Here is a 24,941-nt window from a genome sequence, read left to right on the forward strand (position 1 = left end):
AGATTATATGATTAGATTGTGTGCTTTAAATGTAGAAAGAAATGAAAATTAGATATTGATAATGAAGAAAATCAACAAGACTGCTTTAAATGTAGAGAAAAATGAAAATTAGATATTGATAATGAAGAAAATCAACAAGACTGTCAAACAAGTATGACAAAGGCTATAAATGGTAACCGCTGAATGCGGCTGAATTGCTGAATCTGGCTGAATATATTAGTGATTTTTTGCTAAATGTAGCTGAATAATATTAAGTTCAAATGGTAACTGCTGAATCTAGCTGAATTTTTGAAAAGTAATAATATAATTAAATTTATAAAAATATTAATTAAAGAAATTTTGGTTGTAAAAAATATTAATTAAATAAATATATGCAAATATTTAATTTAAATTTGATATTTTTACTAAAACATAATTATCATACTTTTTCTAAAAAAAAATTATTCAAAATAATTATTATTTGTTTAGTTTTTCCTTAAAATAAACTTCAAAATACATCATTCTGAAATACATATAATAAACTCACTAATAAAAAGCATCCCATAATTGTTGTTTGATTCCCTCTCGTATTGTTTGCATATGTGCTACATCTGTTGTTCCCTCTTGTTCATGCAAGAAACTTGCGTCTACATATATGTGAGACCCATTCCCGGACGTCTCGGCGTCCGGCGACCATGGTCACACGTTCGTGCCTTTTCCCGGCCGAACCTCCATATTTTTCGCGATTTAACATAGAATTGCCTTTACGAGGCTTACTTCTGTAATCGCTTTCTTAGTACCCAGCGGAAGTCTTTCTATCCTTGGTTTAATTCCAACCAACCCTTGTACCGGTTTGATCATCTTTGTCCCTTAGACTTTAGATCGATCATTAACTCGGCCAAGTCATGCAATTTGTTCGCTAACCATTCTAAGTCTAACGATTGCATATTCTTTGTATCCCTAATCCAACGGCCAATTCTCAAACGTCTATCTTAACTAATAAGTTAGATGCGTTTACACACCTTGGCCTACATGCGGATTTGATTCCTCTTCGATCCGTCTATTGATCCTTCTCTTAGCCTTCTCGTTGCCTTATTCCATTCGTACAACGATTCTTAACCAATCGTGTATTGATGGACCAATCTCTATCGTTACTTAGCCATTCATCCAACCAACCCCACTGGTCTAAGTCCCTACGATAGAGATTGGGGATCGTACGTTTTTCTTGGTTCACGGTGGCCGAATCAAGCTCTTGGCTCATTGGTCCATCCGTCCTCCAAACGTACGCCCCTTCGGTTTCATGGTGGACGATCAAGCCCTCGGCTTATCGAACCATCCATGTTTCCGATCCGGTCGTTTATCACTACGACCGCCCACGGTCTACTAACCGTTTTACCCGTACGGTCCATGGTGGTCATAACGCCTTCGGCTTACCGATCCATCCATGCGATCCGAACAATATCATTATCACACCCAAGGGTCCGTGGATTCACCCATCGGATTATCGTAGGCTAGCCCATGAAATCATTTGTCCGTCGGCCTTTGGTTTGCTCGCGGGTCCAACATCCGTTTTGTCCACCGGTTCTCACCGTGGACTTTCCCGTTGGTTATCCGTCGAGTCACCATTGGTGTTACCGATTCCTAATCGGTTTCACCATCGGCCATGGCGATTGATACATGAAGGCGGCCGCGATATTAGATCCTTACATGGTGAACCACGTCACTTACCCATTCTCGGTGCTTACTCCCTTTACCGGTGAGATTGCATCCATGGGCGACCCTTGGGTGTGTTCGGTTGCACTTATCCTCGTGCTTCTTCGAACACCTTTCCCTTATACGCCTTCCCGATTAACTTCCCGTTAACCATATCATCTATCGGTCTATCGTTAGATCCGTCGATACTTCCATATTGACAATCTTAGATTTGCCGATCCATTTCCTTTTTGTGTCCTTCCCTCGACGATATGACTTATAGAGCGGACGATCCATCGACCCCATAATCGAGCTATCGATCCGAACCATCAATCAAGTCGTCGAACCCTCCAGCGGTTCTCATCGAATCCTCGATCGAGTAATCCACCATGTTCCCTCGATCAGATCTCCGATACGTATTGTCGGTCATCCCGCCGATCTATACGACCGGTCAATCCGCCGATCTATGCCTTGGTCCGTTTATCCGATCGTAAACAGATCCGGTTATACGTCAACCCGACCTGTTGACACGACGATCGATCCGCCTATTGTGGAAGTCGGATTCACACACTCAAGTATTTTATTAAGTGGGAAAGATTATTCTTGAGGGACAAAAATGGATGTATAAAAACTTGTGAATTGCTACGAAAATTGCTATAATATTTCTCTCTTTAGAGGAAAGATCTTTTCTTACATGGCCATTGGCCTCTATATTTATACATAGAGAAACGACATTAAAATGAGTAATTAAGCACAATTATTCCTTCTTAAATGTGTCCGTTTTGATTCTTTGACTTTAATGCTCAACGTTTGAATTTTGAGTTGACTCTGATCTTCATGGGCCTTGCCTTTTTGGCCCAAGTGTCCTTGAGCCGGCTTACCCGTGTCTTCTACACCGAACTCGTGTCACAGTGCAGTCACTTCGGATTCTCGAGGTAGTGACAACCACTTCGACCGCTCCTTCGGCCTATGGGTCCAATGGGCTTCATCCTTTATGGGCCATTATTTTGACTACGTGGCAATCTTTGGTTGGTCGCGGACTTCTGGTGCGGGATCCGACACCAACAATTAGCCCCCCAAGTTCTTCGAAGTGCTATTCCAATTCGGAGGACTTTAAATGCTCAAGTGGCCAAAGATTGCGCTCGAGAATCTTTCTGATTTCCCGCCGAAAATCTCATCACTCCTTTAATTTCGGCACTAGCCATTTTTAACCGTGTGACATCTGTCATCATTATGACCGTATATTGATTAATTACTATTAAAACGGGAAAAAACCTTCCCACTTCCCACACAACTTCCAAGGCGGTTTTATCATTAGTTTGGGTGAGGTAACTTCTTTTCACCATTACTTCCTTCTTTTACTTTTGTGCTTTAATCAAAACTTCTCTCTACTTTTCTTCTCCGAACCTTCCTTCGCCGGATCTTGAATTTTTCATTTTATCCGATGACTTCTGATTCTGAAAGACCTGAATCTCCGTCTTACGACGAGAGGCGTTCTAGTAATGACGAATGCACTCGTCCTAACGATATCGCCGGTCCTCATTACAAATCCACCTGTACTCTTCAATCCCTTGAGCGATTGAAGGGGCTTTGTCAAATTCCTCCTGGAATTATAGCGGAGGCACAAATAGCCGATCCTACGGAATCCCCGGAGAACCACCGTGTCGGCTACTTTTGCGTTTACGAAATTTACTTTAAGGGCTGCGGATTGACCTTCCCCCTTCCCGAAGCCCTAGTTCGATTCTTGGCGGCTCTCGAGATCGCTTTACCTCAATTAACCCCCAATCTCCTCCGAACCATCCTCGGGATTATAACCGTTGCGGCGGAGGCTGGCTACGTCATTGGAGTCCCCGAGCTGAATGAACTCCTAAGCGTAAGGAGTTCATCAAAGAAAACTGGGTACTTCTCGGCGTATCCAAATGCCAATAGAAACGTCATTTCGCACCTCCCGAACAAGGATGAGAACTGGCACCATCCTTGGTTTCTGATTAAGAAAACTCCTGCTTCGATTGGGAATCTTTCCGATATACTCCCATCGAAGTGGTCTGCGAAACCTGGTAGAGACTAGGTCGTATATTCCTTTATTGTTCATTATTATTATTTTTTTACTGACCGAATTCGTTGTTTCATTTCGCAGCTTTCATCGCTTCAACTCTCCCGACTGAAGAATTTGTCAAGTTCTTCAAAACAATCCTTGAAGGGGAAACCCTTTGGAATTCTTTCACCCTTGACCGGTTTGTCGAGGCCAACCGGAAACTCAGGATGAGTCCTCCCAATCTACTTCATCGTCTTCCGCCTCCTCCCTCAACTCAGGGAATGTCAGCTCGGGCCCTCGCTGCCCAGCGTAAGAAACTCTCCAAGCCGATAGCAGAGGCTTGTGATGAAAACAAGGCGTTCCTTGCGACCGCCATTGACAAAAAAGATTACAGCAGGACCCTGCTGGTTGATGACAACAGCTCCGAGGGAGCCAGATCCGTTGCTGCTTATAGGTTAACACCTCGTCGCGAACGTCGCGACGAGCGTTCTCCTCGGAGAGAGCGGTCTCCTCGTCGTGATTCTCCTCGTCCTCCCCGAGACGATTTCAGCAACGAACCACTTAAGAATTTGGTTCGTAAGAAGAGGGACAAGTCGTCCCATGATGACTCGTCTCCGCGAAGGGAGAAATCAAGGGCCCGGACTGACCGTTCACCTCGATCATCCCCTCCTACTGAACCAATGGGTCCTCCCCGACCTATTGACATGTCTTCTTCTTCCCAGCCCGTCAGCAAAAAGACTGCTCGGAGTGCATCCCCTAAAAGTGGAGACTCTGAATCTCGAGATGCTCCCTCGAGGTTGAAGCCTGCTCTTGTCCCTCAAGTCAAATCGCTTTCAGGTTTGATGATTTACGCATACTTAAACTTTTTGTCTCTATTAAAATTCCAATTTTTATAATTCTTCCTTCTTCGCAGCTATGGAGAAAGAAGGCAGCGTCTTCCGATGCTTCAAGACCCGATCGGGTTCGATCTTGCCAGATTTCGACAAATGGCGCCCTGCGATTCGTGAACGCTATTTGCTTCACGCGCATCACTCATCTCGGGTTAGTTTCGTTTTTTTTTTATTGCATTGCCATTCTGCGAACTGACTCGCCATCCCGGGTTCATGTATAATGCCAGGCTCATAGCGAATTTAACGACATGATCGAACATTACGAAGGGTTGGTCATTGGACGGGAGAAGGAGATTGACATGTGGAAAAAGAAATTCTCAGCTCTTGAGGCTGAACTCAATTCTTCTGCTGGCTCCAAGCACGATCTGGAGGATAAGGTCGATAGGTTGACGTCTGAGCTGGCGCAGGTAAAGGGGGAGCTGCAAGACTACTACGACCGGAATTACAAACTCCAGGACGAACTTTCTGGTGTTCAGGGTAGACTTCATGAATCCGAATCAACCGCCGATACCCTGAACAACCAACTTATCGAGCTTGACGCGAAGTACAAGGCGCTAGCCAAGTTGCGTGATTCTGAGTTGGCAAGGTCGGCATCGAAGGCCAGAAAGGAGGTTAAGGGACGCGGGATGGAATTGATCCAAGGGGCCATTCGCTTCATGCAAACCGAGAAAGCTAGGTCGGACTTGGAGTCAGACATCAAGGAGCACGAAAGCAACCTGATTCTGCTGGATCAAATCCATGAAGCAGATTTCTCCGAGGAGCAAGATAGGACCGAGCTGTCGACTAACCTTTCTGAAAAACGGAGTCGCTTGGCAGCTCTTCCCACTTCTACCTCCTATAAGTGAATCGGGTTTAGACTGGGCAGGTAACACTTGGCTCCTGAGGCTTACCTTTTCTCACCTTGTACCTTTGATTGACTGGAATTATTATTTCTAGGTTCAAGTGAGACGGAAGACGTTATTCCGCCCGTAGCTCCTATGGTACCGGAGGTCACTCCAGAGGTTGGTTGTACCGCGGAGGGTGGTCAGGGAGCTTCATCTGATCAAGCACCAGTCAAGGAGGTGAATGAAACTTTGGTTGCTGAGCCGGAGTCCGAGGTGGAGATCACTCCGTAGTGGCTGCGTCCACTTTAAATTGGGGATTGTCCCTTTAGTTTTAAGACTTAATTTCGAACTTATTTTTGGCTTAAGGAGGCTTTATTGTTTCTTTTGAACAAGATATTTGCCTGAGGAGGCTTTTAAACCTTTCTAGGTTGTGACCCAAGGGGGTTTGGTTAAAATTATATGCGGGTTTGCAAAGTCCGCTTTTAACCTTTTGTGGCCTTGTGGTTATGCTTTTGAGATTTTTAGGCTGATCAGACCTTTCTCTTTAGAATGCGAGAACTGAGCTCGGCTTAAAGCGAGTTCCCCACTTCGGGTTTAGTCAACTCGGTAAACTTGTTGGGCTTGGGCCTTAGAAACTTTTGTAGTTAATGCGACGGTTGCGCTTTCCCTTCTTATAAGTAAGGAAAACGGCTCGTCTTTAATGCAAAAAGTGCTTTTTCTCGATTTCCAAAAATGGTTTAAACCACTCGGACACACTACCATTATTGGATTTATGGTTCCAAGACAAACCCTAAATCATTATAAATAAAGGCTTACCTACTTCTAAGCTTTATTTAAACATGACTTTAGAATCTTACTTGAGAAATATTAAGAATGGAAAACGAAACAGTAGCCCCCGTTGATCCCGGCAGCCCACTCTTCTTGTCCGGCGACGGCTTTGAACCGGCCGGCGTTCTCTTCCCTCACGCCGTCTTTCACTTTCCTCCGAAGGAGAAGAAAGAGGCTTGCGATTTTATTGACAAGGTAAATATTAAAGTTTTTGATTTAAAACTTCTTGTTTCGTCTTATTCACTCATTTTTATGCTAGGTCGCCGACAAGCACCGTCGCTTGTGTGAAGAGAGGCAGCGGCTGGGACTCAAAAGGCAGACGCTCGAGGCTCGCATCGCTCGGGTGGAAAGGAAGATACGGGCCTTGGAGAGTGATCCCTTTCAATGGGAGTGGCGGAACTTCGACTCCGTTGCTGAGATCCCGAAGATGCTTCGGATGTATCTCCGCGCTAGAGGAGTCCCGGGTCCCGTGAACGCCCCTGTCTGCGCCGTTCCATCCGACAGTGAAGAGGAAGAGGACTTGGAGGAGGAGGCCAGCAACTGCCGGAAACGCGTTCGGGATCGTTCCGAAGTGGATGCCAAGAACAAGGCGTCCACTTCGAAGACTAAACCGGCGATGAAGGAGCCTGTTCCTGAGCCTCTCCCATAAATGTTCTTTAACTTCTTCACTTCTTTTTTTTTTTCTTTTTTTTTTTAAACTCGTAATGGGCTTCGGCCCCTTTTTATTTATGGAAATATTTGCAACTTTCCTTTCTTTCCAAATATTCTTGGAGATGCGCCTTTTAATGCAGGATCCGTTCGAGGGCATAAATCTCTCCGCGAATCACTCCATTCCTTGGATAGAATCCGCAGCTTGCTAAGGATATGGGGTTCCTATAAATTATAGGTTCAATTTCCCTTTACTCCTCACCACTCTTTTTATTTTAGCAGGTATGGAGTTCAATCTTCGCTGTTCAGAATCTATGCCCGACTTCTCCAGAATCGGAATGATGAGCGAAGATGTTCCAAATGAGCCAAACAGGCAGCCTCCTCCACCCCGCGACTTCTTAAGATCTCAGATCCGAGCCCCATGTGCTTTGATCAGGGATCTCCCAATCAGAGACCAAGGAACAGCAATGGCGTTCATAGAGGCACTCGAGCTTCAACACCGGAAGCTTATGTCGGAAAAGAGGAGACTTCGGAAGAGGATTAACCGGATGCAACGCAGGCTTACTACGGTGTCAAGAGATCTTCACATCCTTGAATCTCACCCCGGAGAGTGGATTGAGCTTGGAATTTCGGACTTTGCTCGAATTCCGGACTGCATGATGCCAATCCTCGATCTTGCTGGTCAAGGAGTTGAAGTGTTCTGCTCGTCAACAAGATTTTCATAGTCCGAAGTGTACGATGAGGGACATTCCGTCTTTTGAATAAACGCTCTATTTCCAATTTCTTGTATGTTCGCTTAGCCGAACCTTCTATTTGCTTCACTTGTTCGCACAGTCGAAACTTTTTCCTTTAATAAAGAAATAAAACAAATTTTTATTAATAGCTGAACTCGTTTTCGAGTTGCCTACTGTAACACCCGCGTCCCGCGATCCTAAAGGGGGCCGGTTTGTTTTAGGGAAAACTAGATCATGGTCGAGAAAGACTAATGAATAAGTTAACCTAAGAAACGAAAGAAACGTTTAAGTCATGAAAAGTGTAGATAACTTAGACGGTTTCGGGATAATCTAGTGATCATGGAGAAATGATCATGGAAAGATTGGGAATGGCGTAGTCAAGGCCGAGAAAACGGACCGAAAGACTTAGCCGGAAAGAACGTGAAAGAACGTTCGAGCTAAACCAGCTAGGTGAGCTGGACAAGCTGGATGAACTAGCTAGCTCAGCTAGGTGAGCTAAACCAGCTGCATGACTAGCTAGCTCAGCTAGGTGAGCTGACCGACAGCTCAACCGAGCTCGGTGAACTGATCGAGTACTAACCCAGCTGGGTGGTCCGGTCAGCTGACACTCGAGCTGGTGGACTGTGGTAGCTCGGGATGAAGAGGTGTAAGGTCGAGCGGTTACCGACGAACGGTTACCGTTGGCCAAAGGGTGGATAAGGACGAACGGTTACGATCGGAAAGACGCAACCTTTCGAAAGGGTGCAACGAATGGATGTGATGTTTCGGAAACACACCCATTCGGCCCCTATATAAGGGAGGACGTCCAAGGGCCTCACAATCAATCCTCACACACTTCACAATCACCATCACAACCCAAAAGGGGTCCCAAAACACTCTACGAAGTGTTGGTCGGAAAGGGGGTGCGGCTCGGCGAGTATCTCCGGAATCGGAATGGATTTTCGGAGCCTCGACCGAACTGATGCGCATGCTACCTCCCGATCCAACGGTTCGATAGAATGAATTGAGGGATGGATGGGATGGAGCGATCGTCTTAGAGACGGATCGGATCGGACAAACTGATCGTCGTACGGATGGATCGGATCGGAGAAGAAGACGGATCCGGATAGACCGTCGCACAGATGGATCGACTGACCGGGATAGGCGGATCGATCGTCGTACCGATCGGCGGGATGACTGATGGTACGTATCGGAGATCTTGTCGAGGGAACATGGCGGATTACATGATCGAGGATTCGATGGGAACCGCCGAAGGGTTCGACGACTTGATTGATGGTTCGGGTCGATAGCTCGATTATGGGGTCGATGGATCGTCCGTTCTATTAATCATATCGTCGAGGGAAGGACACGAAAAGGAAATGGATCGGCAAATCTAAGATTGTCAATATGGAAGTATTGACGAATCCAAAGATAGTCCGATAGATGATATGGTTAACGGGAAGTTAATAGGGAAGGCGTATAAGGGAAAGGTGTTCGAAGAAGCACGAGGATAAGTGCAACCGAACTCACCCAAGGGTCGCCCATGGATGCAATCTCACCGGTAAAGGGAGTAAGCACCGAGAATGGGTAAGTGACGTGGTTCACCATGTAAGGATCTAATATCGCGGCCTCCTTCATGTATCAATCGCCATGGCCAATGGTGAAACCGATTAGGAATCGATAACACCAATGGTGACTCGACGGAAAACCAACGGGAAAGTCCACGGTGAGAACCGGTGGACAAAACGGATGTTGGACCCACGAGCAAACCAAAGGCCGACGGACGAATGATTTCATGGGCTAGCCTACGATAATCCGATGGGTGAATCCACGGACCCTTGGGTGTGATAATGATATTGTTCGGATCGCATGGATGGATCGGTAAGCCAAAAAGGCGTTATGACCACCATGGACCGGACGGGTAAACGGTTAGTAGACCGTGGGCGGTCGTAGTGATAAACGACCGGATCGGAAACATGGATGGTTCGATAAGCCGAGGGCTTGATCGTCCACCATGAAACCGAAGGGGCGTACGTTTGGAGGACGGATGGACCAATGAGCCAAGAGCTTGATTCGGCCACCGTGAACCAAGAAAAACGTACGATCCCCAATCTCTATCGTAAGGACTTAGACCAGTGGGGTTGGTTGGTTGAATGGCTAAGTAACGATAGAGATTGGTCCATCAATACACGATTGGTTAAGAATCGTTGTACGAATGGAATAAGGCGACGAGAGGGCTAAGAGAAGGATCAATAGACGGATCGAAGAGGAATCAAATCCGCATGTAGGCCAAGGTATGTAAACGCATCTAACTTATTAGTTAAGATAGACGTTTGGGAATTGGCCATTGGATTAGGGATACAAAGAATATGCAATCGTTAGACTTAGAATGGTTAGCGAACAAATTGCATGACTTGGCCGAGTTAATGATCGATCTAAAGTCTAAGGGACAAAGATGATCAAACCGGTACAAGGGTTGGTTGGGATTAAACCAAAGGTAGAAAGACTTCCGCTGGGTACTAAGAAAGCGATTACAGAAGTAAGCCTCGTAAAGGCAATTCTATGTTAAACCGCGTAAAATATGGAGGTTCGGCCGGGAAGAGGCACGAACGTGTGACCATGGTCGCCGGACGCCGAGACGTCCGGGACGGGGTCTCACAAGTACGTACCCATCTCGGGATCAAGCCACACCGTAGTTCATGTACAAAAATAATGCATATAGCTTTAAACATAAAACTTCTTTAAGTTGATCACATTCCAAGGTCGCTTGACTGGATTGTCTTCTAGGTCTTTCAACCTATAAACACCGTTCCGAACCACTTCGGTAATAATGTAAGGTCCTTCCCAATTAATACCAAGTTTACCGGCACCTTCTTCTTTTTTGTTGTCAAAGACGCGCCTTAATACATAATCTCCCACGAAGAACGGCCTACTTTTAACCTTAGAGTTATAATACCGGGCTGCTGCTTGCTGGTAATTCTGAATCCGAATTAGAGCTTGATCACGCCTTTCATTTATGGTATCTAGTGAATCATTAAGCATTGCTGAATTTTCTTCCTCATTTAACGGTGCTTCTGTTCGGCGAAGTCCGGGCACATTGAGTTCAGCTGGTACTACCGCCTCCATACCATAAACCAAAGAGAATGGAGTTTCTCCTGTAGGTCGCCTAGGGGTTGTACGATAGGCCCACAGGACGGGTTGGAGTTCTTCATACCATCCTCCCTTTAGATGACTTAAGCGTTTCTTGAGATTGCTTAATATTGTCTTGTTCGCGGCTTCAGCTTGACCGTTTCCTTGCGGATATCGTGGAGTAGAATAACTAACTTTGATTCCCCAGTCCGCACAAAAGGCATCAAACTCGTGTGAAATGAATTGTGGTCCATTATCGGTGACTATTTCGTATGGAACTCCATGTCGACATATAATGTTTTTCCAAATAAAGGTCTTCACCGCCGAATCCTTGATACCAACATACGCCTCAGCTTCAATCCATTTTGAAAAGTAGTCCGTAAGGACTAAAAGGTACTGTACACCTCGAGTTGATTTGTGCAATGGTCCAATGATGTCCATTGACCACCTCATAAACGGGTATGGGGCGGAAATGGAGGAGAATAATTCTGACGGTTGGTGGATCAATGGTGCATGGAGTTGACAGCGCTTGCATCTTTGGGCGAACTTAACACAATCTGTGATCATAGTTGGCCAAAAATACCCCATTCTTTTAACTTTAAAAGCCATAGCTCTTCCTGATGAATGACTCCCGCATAATCCTTCATGCACCTCGCTCATGACGATTTCGACTTCGGGCCCAAAAATGCATAATAGGTAAGGGTCACTGACACCTCGTCTATATAACGCATCCTTTGACAGACAAAATTTCGCGCTAACGACTTTCATTTTCCTGGCCTGCCATTTATTCTTTGGGAGCTCCCCTGTCATGATGTAGTGCTTTATTGGCTCCCTCCAGTCAGCCCCCCAGTCTTTAGCCGGAATTTGGTCAACCTTGTGAAATACTCGTGGCTCTGGCTCGGGATGTTCGTTTGGTTCGAGAGCACCCTCCTCGATTAACGATTCGGTTTCTAATACTGTTTCTGAACTCACATCTTCAGCTAAGACAAAGGGTTCCTTGTTAGACGTATTTGATCCTCTTGATTTCCTCCGTTTGTTGGGTGGTGGTTCGATCTCTGGTTCGCCACGGTCGTGTGCCGCCGCTCGAGATCTTGTAATGACGAGAGTTTCTTTGTTGTCTTGAATGCTTCGCTCCGAAATGCATTCCACTGGAATAACTCTTTTCAACTCAGGATCTGATGTTGACGCCAATGCGGCGAGCGCGTCCGCAGTTGTATTCTCTCCTCGAGGTATGCGGATTAATTCAAATTTCGAGAAATTTTTAGATAAATCCTTTACCACTTCGAGGTACGCTTCCATTCTCGAATCTTTGGTTTCATAGTCTCCATTAAATTGGTTAACTACTAATTGCGAATCGCAATAAGCCAATATTTCCTTAGCTCCAACTCCTTGTGCTAATCGAAGTCCGGCAATCAGGGCTTCGTATTCTGCCTCGTTGTTGGAGGCATTGAATAGCAACCGGAATGATTGTTCTAGAATTTCTGACGTTGGAGACTCCAACTTGATTCCCACTCCGGATCCTTGTTTTGTTGAAGACCCATCTACGTGTAATTTCCAAGTTTGGTTCTCCGGTTGCTCTATCGTTCCAGGTATTGGTAGTTTGGTCAGGAAATCTGCTAAGACCTGAGCCTTCATACTGATCCGGCTTTTAAACTCTATGTCGTACTCGCTTAATTCCACCGCCCATTTCGCCAATCGTCCGGACTGGCTTGGACTATGAAGTATTGTTCGGAGTGGCTGGTTGGTTAATACCTCAACCGGATGGGATTGAAAGTACGGGCGTAGCTTTCGAGCCGATATCACCACTGCGAGTGCGAGTTTTTCCATCATTGTGTATCTGGTTTCCGGATCCGTCATTGACTTGCTCACGTAGTAAATTGGCTTCTGCTCTCCACGGTCTTCCCGAACCAAGACTCCACTAACCGCGTGGTTTGAAACTGATACGTACAAATAAAGTTTTTCGTCCACTTCCGGTTTGGACAGTATAGGCGGAGTGGTTAAGTATGCCTTAAGCTGCCCAAAAGCTTCTTCACACTTCTCATCCCAAAGGAATCCTTTGTTCCCTTTTAGAATTTGGTAGAAAGGCAACGACTTATCTGTTGACCTCGAGATAAAATGATTCAAAGACGCAATCCGCCCAGTCAACCGTTGTACTTCTTTGAAGTTTCTTGGAGATGGCATGTTTAGAAAGGCGTTAATTTGATTTGGATTGGCTTCAATCCCTCTTTCTGTCACGATATAGCCAAGAAATTCTCCGGATGGGACTCCAAATGTGCACTTCGCCGGGTTCAGCTTCATTTGATATTTATTGAGAATATCGAAACATTCCTTCAAATGTTTAACATGATCTTCTTTCTTCAACGACTTAACCAACATATCATCTATGTAGACTTCCATAGTCTTCCCGAGGTGATTGTGAAACATTTTGTTCACCAACCGTTGGTAAGTTGCTCCTGCATTTTTCAAACCAAAAGGCATTACCTTGTAACAGTAGATACCTCTATCTGTGATAAATGACGTCTTTTCTTGATCTTCGGGGTTCATCATTATCTGATTATAACCCGAGAAGGCGTCCATGAACGTTAACAGCTCATTTCCAGCGGTGGACTCTACAAGTCGATCTATATGCGGGAGCGGGAAACTATCTTTGGGACATGCTTTATTCAAGTCTGTAAAATCGATGCAAACCCTATCTTTCCCATTCTTTTTCTTGACAACGACAGTGTTTGCTACCCATTCCGGATATTGCACTTCTCGTATGGACCCTATTTTCAAAAGTTTATCCACTTCATCATTTACTATTTTTGCCCGCTCCACTCCAAGCTTTCTTCTTTTTTGTTTCACCGGTTTGAAGCTTGGATCCACGGTTAGTTCATGACAAATTACACTCGGATTTATGCCAGGCATGTCCGCTGCTGACCATGCAAATGATGCTTTGTTTTTCCTTAAGAGTTCGATCAAAGCTTCTTTTATTTGGCCAGTCAAAGTTGCTCCAATTCGAATTTTCCGATCTGGTTTGTCTTCTTCCAATACCACTTCGACTACCACATCCTCTTTTTCCTGCCCACTAGGAAATTTCTGCCTTAGTCCTTCTTTTGCGGGCTTTGTTAATTGCTATTGGATCTTCAAACGGTGGCTAGCTAAGTAACACGTCCGTGAAGCTTCTTGATCTCCCCGAATTGTTTCCACCCCATTTGATGTTGGAAATTTGATACATTGATGATATGTAGAGGGGACTGCTTTCATTCGATAAATCCAGGGAGTCCCGAGGATAATGTTGTAAGCTGCGGGCTTATCAAAGACAACGAAGTCCACGATCTTCGATACCTTCTTGGCAAGGACCGGTAGCTTGATTGTTCCGAGAGACATGGCTGACTCGCTTGTGAACGCAACTAACGGAGATGGGGGTCCTACTATGTCTCCTCGGCTGATTCCCATTTTTTCTAGAGTACTTAAAAAGATCAAGTCGACCGAACTGCCTGTATCTATAAGGATCCTTGATACTTCGAAGTTAGCGACATCAAGAGTAATGACTAGAGCATCATCATGCGGTCTTTCGAGATGCCGCGTTTCTTCTTCGTTAAATGATATTGAGGCACCTTGAAAATCAATTTCTTCGCTCAAGCTTGCTTTGAGTAAGACATTTCGTCTATGCTTTTTGATGGAACTTATTGAATCTCCGCAAAATCTGGAACCTCCTAGAATCACATTGAACTTACCCTTCGATCTTCTTGGTTCTTCCTCGTTGGATAACTTTGGTCTTTTGGAATCTTGATCTTTGGAGTTTTCCTTTGCTTCGTGGTATTCCTTCACAAAATCTTTTATATCGAATTTAGAAAGATCGCCGCTAGCCCAAAGCTCTGCGAGGTGCTTTTTAAGAACGCTGCAATCCTTGGTTAAATGTCCGGTTACTTTATGAATGTCGCAATATAGACTTTCATCACGGACCCAAGTGTTTGATCTTCCTTTCCCTTGGAATTGCTTCCCGACGGTATTGTTGAAGGGTTGCAACCCAAACTTCTTTGGTCCCTTGCTCTCCCTAGGCTCGAACTTCCTGGTAGGGACGGTGATTGCCGACTTTTCTTGTTTATTCCTTTTGGCAAAACTTTCTTTTTCGTCCTCTACCTCCATCCAGTTGTTCGCGCGGAAGAGTGCATCCTGAATTGTGTCTGGTTTATGAAGTATTAAGTCTTCTTTAAACCTTGAATCATGTCGCAATCCTTTTCGTAAGGCAGATAAAGCTGATTGCTGTGAGATTCTTGGGAGTTTTGACAGCACTCCTTTGAATTTGGTGATGAAAACTCGAAGTGATTCATTAGATCCTTGCGTTAAGTTCCAAAGATCGGCATCCGAAACGCTTTTATCCATAAGGATGGAGTATTGCTTTAAGAATACGGCTGATAGTTCGTCGAAATTGCTGATCGAACCCGGCTCTAATTGGGTGAACCACATTAGAGCTTGGCCACATAGATTCTCTGAAAACAGCTTGCAATAGCCTGCGTCCTCATCAGCTTCATCCAATTCGACTCTTCCTGCAGCGATCAGAAAAGCTGCGAGATAGCTTTTTGGATCCTCCAATCCGCTGTAAGGGTCCAATTTGAGTTTTCGGGAATCTTTGATCCTCAAACTCGCAATTCGCGAGATGAAAGGTGTTCGCCTAGCTTCTTCAATGACTCGATTGATATCTGGCTCTGAACTTGTAGCTTGATGAAATTTTGATTTCATTTCTTTTAATTCCTGGCTAACCTTCCTCATGGTCTCGAACTGGTCGAGGTTCTCCTGCTCATACTGAGCTGCAAGTTGTTCTTCATCCCCGAGCTGCGTCTCTTCCTCCAACGTCTGAGCTACATTATTAGTAGCACCGGGGGTTGTTTGTCCGCTGGTTTCATTTCGTGCAGCGGAACTTGGCGAGTTGAATATCCCTCTTCGGATTCCCACCGGGTTTCCTGCACTTAAAGAGCGAACACGAGTTTGTATAGTATTGACGTTTTGACTAAGAGATACCTGGGATGTTTGCAACGTATCGACGGCCTTTTCCACATCCGAGAACTTTTGTGATATGTCCGACATGGTTTGCTGCATAGCTTTGAGGGTTTCGGCCAATGATGTCTCAGCGGCGTCTCCTCCGGACATTGTTGCTTATCTTGGAAGTGTGATAAAGAAAAAATCTGACCACTCAAGAACCTAATCTCCCCACAGGCGGCGCCAAAATGTGGAAGTCGGATTCACACACTCAAGTATTTTATTAAGTGGGAAAGATTATTCTTGAGGGACAAAAATGGATGTATAAAAACTTGTGAATTGCTACGAAAATTGCTATAATATTTCTCTCTTTAGAGGAAAGATCTTTTCTTACATGGCCATTGGCCTCTATATTTATACATAGAGAAACGACATTAAAATGAGTAATTAAGCACAATTATTCCTTCTTAAATGTGTCCGTTTTGATTCTTTGACTTTAATGCTCAACGTTTGAATTTTGAGTTGACTCTGATCTTCATGGGCCTTGCCTTTTTGGCCCAAGTGTCCTTGAGCCGGCTTACCCGTGTCTTCTACACCGAACTCGTGTCACAGTGCAGTCACTTCGGATTCTCGAGGTAGTGACAACCACTTCGACCGCTCCTTCGGCCTATGGGTCCAATGGGCTTCATCCTTTATGGGCCATTATTTTGACTACGTGGCAATCTTTGGTTGGTCGCGGACTTCTGGTGCGGGATCCGACACCAACACCTATCCCGGTCGGTCGATCCGTCTGTGCGACGGTCTATCCGAATCCGTCTTCTTCTCCGATCCGATCCTTCCGTCCAACGATCGGTCTGTCCGATCCGATCCGTACGACGATCGGTCTATCCGATCTGATCCATCCATCCGACGATCGGTCTGTCCGATCCGATCCGTCCGACGATCGGTCTATCCAATCCGATTTGTCTCCAAGACGATCGGTTGGACCCATCCAATCCGACCCATCCATCCGTCCTCTACATTCCATCGAAGCATTGGATCGGGAGGTAGCATGCGCATTAGTTCGGTCGAGACTCCGAGAATCCATTCCGATTCCGGAGATACTCGCCGAGCCGCACCCCCTTTCCGACCAACACTTCGTAGAGTGTTTTGGGACTTGTTTTGGATTGTTGTGGGCCTTCTGAGATGGTGTGGACGTCCTCCCTTATATAGGGGGCGAATGGTTGCTTTTCCAAAGCATCGCATCCGTTCCATACACTTTTCTGAAGGGTTGCGTCTCTCCGATCGTAACCGTTCGGCCTTATCCACCCTTTCGCCAACGGTAACCATTCGTCGGTAACCGCTCGACCTTACACCTTTTGGCCGAGACACCTCTTCATCCCCGAGCTACGACAGTCCACCAGCTCGAGTGTCAGCTGACCAGACCACCCAGCTGGGTCAGTACTCGATCAGTTCACCGAGCTCGGTTGAGCTGCCGGTCAGCTCACCTAGCTGAGCTAGCTAGTCCTCCAGCTGGTTTAGCTCACCTAGCTGAGCTAGCTTGTTCATTCAGCTTGTCCAGCTCACCTAGCTGGTTTAGCTCGAACGTTCTTTCACGTTCTTTCCGGCTAAGTCTTTCGGTCCGTTTTCTCGGCCTTGACTACGCCATTCCCAACCTTTCCATGATCATTTCTCCATGATCACTAGATTATCCCGAAACCGTCTAAGTCATCTACACTTTTCATGACTTAAACGTTTCTTTCGTTTCTTAGGTTAACTTATTCATTAGTCTTTCTCGACCATGATCTAGTTTTCCCTAAAACAAACCGGCCCCCTTTAGGATCGCGGGACGCGGGTGTTACAAGTCTACCCCCCTTAAAATGAATTCGTCCTCGAATTCGGCGGGTGTTAGAGTTTCGTTAATCCTTAACATTTTCCCATCTTTAGTCTTCCCAAGACTTTAGATTCCATATTTGATCAAATATCTATTTCCGAGTTTGATCAAGTTTCCCCGATCTTGGTCTTTTCCGACACACGATCAAATTTCTAGATCTTGGTCCTTTCTTGGACTCGATCCATTTTTCCGATCTTGGTCCATTTCTCGGACTCGATCCAATGTAACCCGTCCAAGTCTAATTCCGACTAGAACAAATTTCTGACCTTGGTCCAACCCGGACTTGGCCAATATTTCCCAACCTTGGTCCTTTGCGGACACGGTCACTATTCCCAACCTTGGTCCTTTTCGGACACGGTCATTATTCCCGACCTTGGTCCTTTCTGGACTCGGTCTATAATTTCCCGACCTTGGTCTACACCGGACTCGGTCACTTTTCCCGACCTTGGTCCACACCGGACTCGGTCAATAATTTCCCGACCTTGGTCCTATATGGACTCGGTTAATTTTCCCGACCTTGGTCCCCACCGGACTCGGTCACTTTTCCCGACCTTAGTCCCTTACCGGACTCGGTCAATAATTTCCCGACCTTGGTCCACACCGGACTTGGTCATTTTTCCCGACCTTGGTCCTTTACCGAACTCGGTCAATAATTTCCGACCTTGGTCCTTTACCGGACTCGGTCAATAATTTCCGACCTTGGTCATTTACCGGACTCGGTCAATAATTCCCGACCTTGGTCCTTTACCGGACTCGGTCAATAATTCCCGACCTTGGCCCTTTACCGGACTCGGTCAATACCCCTTGATCTTTTCAACGAATAGATCAAGTCTTTCCCGATCTTCGTCAAATTCCGACGAGATCTAATTTCTATTGATCTTGGTCATTCTCCGAATAGATCAATACCTTGTTCCCCGTTATGTTAAGTCATTTGACTACAAGGCTCGTATCTTGGTGCCCGATCATGCCTTGGGTAACCTTTCCTCAAGTACATCAATCTCATTCACCTCAACTTCCTTATCCGCCAAACACTTAGCCTAACTTTTTCAACTTTATGATCAGCCCGTCTCTCCGAATAATTATCCACTTGATACACGTGTAGTTCTTGCCCCTTGGGTAATCATCTTGGCTTAACCAATTCATCTTGGCAAACTCTTTTGGTTTCCAAGCATGTAATCGCGTTCTTGCCTCAATTCCCTTCCGGCTCACCAACACTACTGTTCAAGTTCATAATTCGGTTTCCCGAGGACTCAATCATTTAAGTTACACCTTTAGTAGTCATTTACCATGACATTTTCCCGAGCACTTATCCATCCTAGGATCAAGCATGCTCTGATACCAACTTGTGAGACCCATTCCCGGACGTCTCGGCGTCCGGCGACCATGGTCACACGTTCGTGCCTTTTCCCGGCCGAACCTCCATATTTTTCGCGATTTAACATAGAATTGCCTTTACGAGGCTTACTTCTGTAATCGCTTTCTTAGTACCCAGCGGAAGTCTTTCTATCCTTGGTTTAATTCCAACCAACCCTTGTACCGGTTTGATCATCTTTGTCCCTTAGACTTTAGATCGATCATTAACTCGGCCAAGTCATGCAATTTGTTCGCTAACCATTCTAAGTCTAACGATTGCATATTCTTTGTATCCCTAATCCAACGGCCAATTCCCAAACGTCTATCTTAATTAATAAGTTAGATGCGTTTACACACCTTGGCCTACATGCGGATTTGATTCCTCTTCGATCCGTCTATTGATCCTTCTCTTAGCCCTCTCGTCGCATTATTCCATTCGTACAACGATTCTTAACCAATCGTGTATTGATGGACCAATCTCTATCGTTACTTAGCCATTCATCCAACCAACCCCACTAGTCTAAGTCCCTACGATAGAGATTGGGGATCGTACGTTTTTCTTGGTTCACGGTGGCCAAATCAAGCTCTTGGCTCATTGGTCCATCCGTCCTCCAAACGTACGCCCCTTCGGTTTCATGGTGGACGATCAAGCCCTCGGCTTATCGAACCATCCATGTTTCCGATCCGGTCGTTTATCACTACGACCGCCCACGGTCTACTAACCGTTTTACCCGTACGGTCCATGGTGGTCATAACGCCTTCGGCTTACCGATCCATCCATGCGATCCGAATAATATCATTATCACACCCAAGGGTCCGTGGATTCACCCATCGGATTATCGTAGGCTAGCCCATGAAATCATTCATCCGTCGGCCTTTGGTTTGCTCGCAGGTCCAACATCCGTTTTGTCCACCGGTTCTCACCGTGGACTTTCCCGTTGGTTATCCGTCGAGTCACCATTGGTGTTACCGATTCCTAATCGGTTTCACCATCGGCCATGGCGATTGATACATGAAGGCGGCCGCGATATTAGATCCTTACATGGTGAACCACGTCACTTACCCATTCTCGGTGCTTACTCCCTTTACCGGTGAGATTGCATCCATGGGCGACCCTTGGGTGTGTTCGGTTGCACTTATCCTCGTGCTTCTTCGAACACCTTTCCCTTATACGCCTTCCCGATTAACTTCCCGTTAACCATATCATCTATCGGTCTATCGTTAGATCCGTCGATACTTCCATATTGACAATCTTAGATTTGCCGATCCATTTCCTTTTTGTGTCCTTCCCTCGACGATATGACTTATAGAGCGGACGATCCATCGACCCCATAATCGAGCTATCGATCCGAACCATCAATCAAGTCGTCGAACCCTCCAGCGGTTCTCATCGAATCCTCGATCGAGTAATCCACCATGTTCCCTCGATCAGATCTCCGATACGTATTGTCGGTCATCCCGCCGATCTATACGACCGATCAATCCGCCGATCTAAGCCTTGGTCCGTTTATCCGATCGTAAACAGATCCGGTTATACGTCAACCCGACCTGTTGACACGACGATCGATCTGCCTATCCCGGTCGGTCGATCCGTCTGTGCGACGGTCTATCCGAATCCGTCTTTTTCTCCGATCCGATCCTTCCGTCCAACGATCGGTCTGTCCGATCCGATCCGTACGACGATAGGTCTATCCGATCTGATCCATCCATCCGACGATCGGTCTGTCCGATCCGATCCGTCCGACGATCGGTCTATCCAATCCGATTTGTCTCCAAGACGATCGGTTGGACCCATCCAATCCGACCCATCCATCCGTCCTCTACATTCCATCGAAGCATTGGATCGGGAGGTAGCATGCGCATCAGTTCGGTCGAGACTCCGAGAATCCATTCCGATTCCGGAGATACTCGCCGAGCCGCACCCCCTTTCCGACCAACACTTCGTAGAGTGTTTTGGGACTTGTTTTGGATTGTTGTGGGCCTTCTGAGATGGTGTGGACGTCCTCCCTTATATAGGGGGCGAATGGTTGCTTTTCCAAAGCATCGCATCCGTTCCATACACTTTTCTGAAGGGTTGCGTCTCTCCGATCGTAACCGTTCGGCCTTATCCACCCTTTCGCCAACGGTAACCATTCGTCGGTAACCGCTCGACCTTACACCTTTTGGCCGAGACACCTCTTCATCCCCGAGCTACGACAGTCCACCAGCTCGAGTGTCAGCTGACCAGACCACCCAGCTGGGTCAGTACTCGATCAGTTCACCGAGCTCGGTTGAGCTGCCGGTCAGCTCACCTAGCTGAGCTAGCTAGTCCTCCAGCTGGTTTAGCTCACCTAGCTGAGCTAGCTTGTTCATTCAGCTTGTCCAGCTCACCTAGCTGGTTTAGCTCGAACGTTCTTTCACGTTCTTTCCGGCTAAGTCTTTCGGTCCGTTTTCTCGGCCTTGACTACGCCATTCCCAACCTTTCCATGATCATTTCTCCATGATCACTAGATTATCCCGAAACCGTCTAAGTCATCTACACTTTTCATGACTTAAACGTTTCTTTCGTTTCTTAGGTTAACTTATTCATTAGTCTTTCTCGACCATGATCTAGTTTTCCCTAAAACAAACCGGCCCCCTTTAGGATCGCGGGACGCGGGTGTTACAATATACTCCACCGTCCTCGTTGGTATGAACTTGTTCTCCTGGGATTGCATTAGTATGCAAAATATCATCAAAATCAAAATCAAGAATTTGAGAAACACAAATGAAGTTATGCAAAATCAAAATCTAAAAAACAATTTAGTTTTGTTGAAGTTGTAAAAAATGCTTAGAAAATATATATATATATATATATATATATATATATATATATATATATATATATATAGATTGTATATTAAATACCTATTATATTATACAAATTATTCATTCAAACATCTATAAAGCATATACTCATACTTACAAATCCAAAAATAAAAAAATATTATCAATTTATCTAAAACAGTAATTGGTGTCTATTATCAATTTAAAGCATATACTCGTGTTTACTTTTATTTTTATTCCATGATAATTTATCTCATGTTTCTTATTATTACTTTCTTATTAAACATATTAATACTATTACTCAAATTAGATATACTAAAATATAACTAATTGCACATATGAATTTTACGTACATATATAATTAAAAAAATTATATATAAACTATAAATTAGAAGATTAGATGTAAACTTACCCGAATGTATTTCTTCGATTTCTTCACTAAAATTCTTTTTCAATTTCTTCACTACCTTAATCAGTTAATCTTTTGTGCACTTATAACTTAGAAATGTGAAGAAAATAAATGAATGGCTCTCTCCTTTTATAGGCAAATATTAACGCATCACTCGTGAATCTTGTTTTAATTTTTATTCAATTATATGAGTTGTATACAGAAAAATACAAAACATGTCAGAATATAATTGACTCACTTTTATTGTTTTGTACACAAAAAGAATAAGATTCATTGTTTCAATAAAAATCATTCGATGTGGTGGGGACCATGAGTAAAAGACTCAATAATTCCACGTGAATTCCACAAGAATTTCACAAATGCAAATGACGTAGCATTCAATTTTTTCCACAACAATTCTTAAATAATTAAGCTAGTTTTTGTTACCATTTAAGACTAAAGGTTGTGGTTCCATTAAGAAAATGAAAGTTCAACAAACTAAAATATAAAAACAGATTATCTAGCAAATCATCCCCAAAAATATTGGCAAAAGCGTCTCCATTTGGTCTGGTTTTTCCTACACCGATTATATCGCCTATCTTACACATGTTTCATAGCTTATTTCACATACTCCCTCCGTTTCATAAAGAGTGTCGTTTTAAGGTTTTAATCTCGTTTCACAAAGAATGTCGTTTTGTGTTTTCAATACAGTTTTAAAGACTAATTCTCTTTTTTAACCTCACTATTTTAGTGTATTAATTAAAAAGATGGTATTATTTAGTGTATTAATAAGGGGTAAAAATGAAATTTGTTTACTTTTCTTAATTTGTGTGAAAAATGCTAGAATGACATTCTTTATGAAAAAGAGGGAGTATTATTTTTGTTTGACCAATACCATCTAGCTAAATGATTAGTTGATACAGTATAAAATTAATAATTAATGTACAGTCCCACTTGACTTTTCTCAAATTATGAAGCTGCTCGTTTAATGTTTACGTATATAGTATATACTGTGACTAGTTTAATGTTTTTGTAGTTACAAAATCTTTCTTTTTTGTAATGTTTTTGGTCAAATATACTTACAAAATCTTTTCTTGAAGATCTCAAACTTCGATCTAATCGGTAAGTTATCTTACTCTGGTCTTAGCTTTACATCTTTTCACATTCTTATGTGATATCGAAGTTACAAACGTGAACCTATCTATTTGGACTTAAAAAGTCATCAGTCAATATACCACATGTTTCTTTTTTTTGTTTACCATAGAAAAAAATACTATGCTTAAGTATTCACAAAGATTACGATCTGACAAGAACGATCCCACTTCGTTAAATTCAAAAGATCTTTATGTTTGGTAGATAGTACTTAGCCAATGAATATAACGTATTGGTCAAACTATCAAAGTATAAATCCCAAACATTTTTGTTTTCAAATCAACTGAAATTATTAAGATAGAAACATTGATTATTAACCGAACGATCTATAAAACTTGTAACATGATTTTAACTTGACATTTTTTATTGAGTAATAAAATTATATTTCTCATAGTTTCTGAATTTCTGTCTATTTGAGGGACAGCTAGTCACGCCGCGTCTTCCTCTACACTTTTTCTTCTTCTTTGTCGTTTGTTTTTATATTTCTTTTTGCATGTGTTGAATGGACGCATTCATGCATTTTATTTATTGAATGGAGTTTTCTTTTTCATTTAGTGCGTTACTCTTTACGTTTTGTATGCACTCTTTATCTCACCACTATAGTAAGGCCTCTTTTTTTTTTTGGTAAAAAAAAAAAAAAAAAAAAAGAGTTGCTTTGCCTTGCATTGCCAAAACCTTTTTGAGTGTTAGGCTTCAATGGGAGATGCCAATTTTGGCTGCTTCTAAAAAAAGTTGTCCAGGCTGGATTGCGAGACTTTCGTGAGTCGTGTCGAGCCATGACTCAGGTGCGGGTTTTCGTGACCGATGTCGACATATCTCTTACATTAGTTTTTTTTATTTGATGTTAGTCTTGACGCACCTTTTCCTCTAGCATTAAATTTTGACGATGACAAATTTTACTAAGAACAATAAAGTTTTCGGATCATATTAGTTGCATCATAAATGCTACATTAATTGTCACATTAATGGTTATATGCTAATCACAACTCTTATAATGATTTATTTCTCAACAGTCACTTGTTGTCTTGTTGACAGGTCTAGTTCTCGAACGTTTTTTAGATTCAATGCGAACATAGCCATCAACTTTGATTTGGAATATATGTGACATGAAACCTTTGTTATTTCGGGCCTAGATTATGGCTGTGAATAGTGTACTACATAGAAGAAAAATATATCACGTGGTCCTACCACATTGGAAAAAAAGTTTTTTTGCTATCAAATGAATTTTTATTTTATGAGTAGAAACTTTTCTTCTACGTATTAGTAGAAAGAAGAATTCTTCTCACTTCTTTTCCTCTTCTCTCTCACCAGTCAGACCTTATATTTTTCAGAGTTGAGACTAGTATTTTTCAGATGTCTACATTTTCCACTTATATGGAATTCAACCATTAGTCAATCTCACACTGGTAAAACCTTATATTTTAAAGATTAAATCATAAGAAGATAAAATTAAGTGTGTGCATTTTTTTTATAATAGAGAAAAAAAACAAGAAAATTGATTCAGTAAACCGATAAAGTTGACCAAAATAACGTCTTGTTTTTTTTTTCTAATTTATTTATTTATGTAATTTGTTTTTGTAAAGATAGATACAAAGTCAAGTGAATTAGATTAAAGTTTCAGATGCTTATAAAAAATTTATATACAAAAAATTTGAAAACTATTTCAATAC

At 43.6% G+C, this 24,941-nt stretch overlaps 2 long non-coding RNA genes across 2 annotated transcripts; both read right to left on the reverse strand.

Annotated features, from left to right (window-relative positions):
* Nucleotides 1–1,733: 1,733 nt before the first annotated feature.
* Nucleotides 1,734–17,219, reverse strand: LOC110228727. Its single transcript, XR_002332233.1, has 2 exons — nucleotides 16,469–17,219; nucleotides 1,734–2,216 (listed from the first exon to the last, which is right to left on the reverse strand). It is a non-coding gene; the product is annotated as an uncharacterized LOC110228727 (long non-coding RNA).
* Nucleotides 17,220–20,015: 2,796 nt separating this feature from the next.
* LOC110228728 lies at nucleotides 20,016–21,249 on the reverse strand. The gene is made up of 2 exons (XR_002332234.1): nucleotides 21,079–21,249; nucleotides 20,016–21,039 (listed from the first exon to the last, which is right to left on the reverse strand). It is a non-coding gene; the product is annotated as an uncharacterized LOC110228728 (long non-coding RNA).
* Nucleotides 21,250–24,941: the final 3,692 nt, after the last annotated feature.

The sequence above is a fragment of the Arabidopsis lyrata genome (genome assembly GCF_000004255.2).
Source record: "Arabidopsis lyrata subsp. lyrata unplaced genomic scaffold ARALYscaffold_5, whole genome shotgun sequence".
Classification (NCBI taxonomy): Eukaryota; Viridiplantae; Streptophyta; class Magnoliopsida; order Brassicales; family Brassicaceae; genus Arabidopsis; species Arabidopsis lyrata.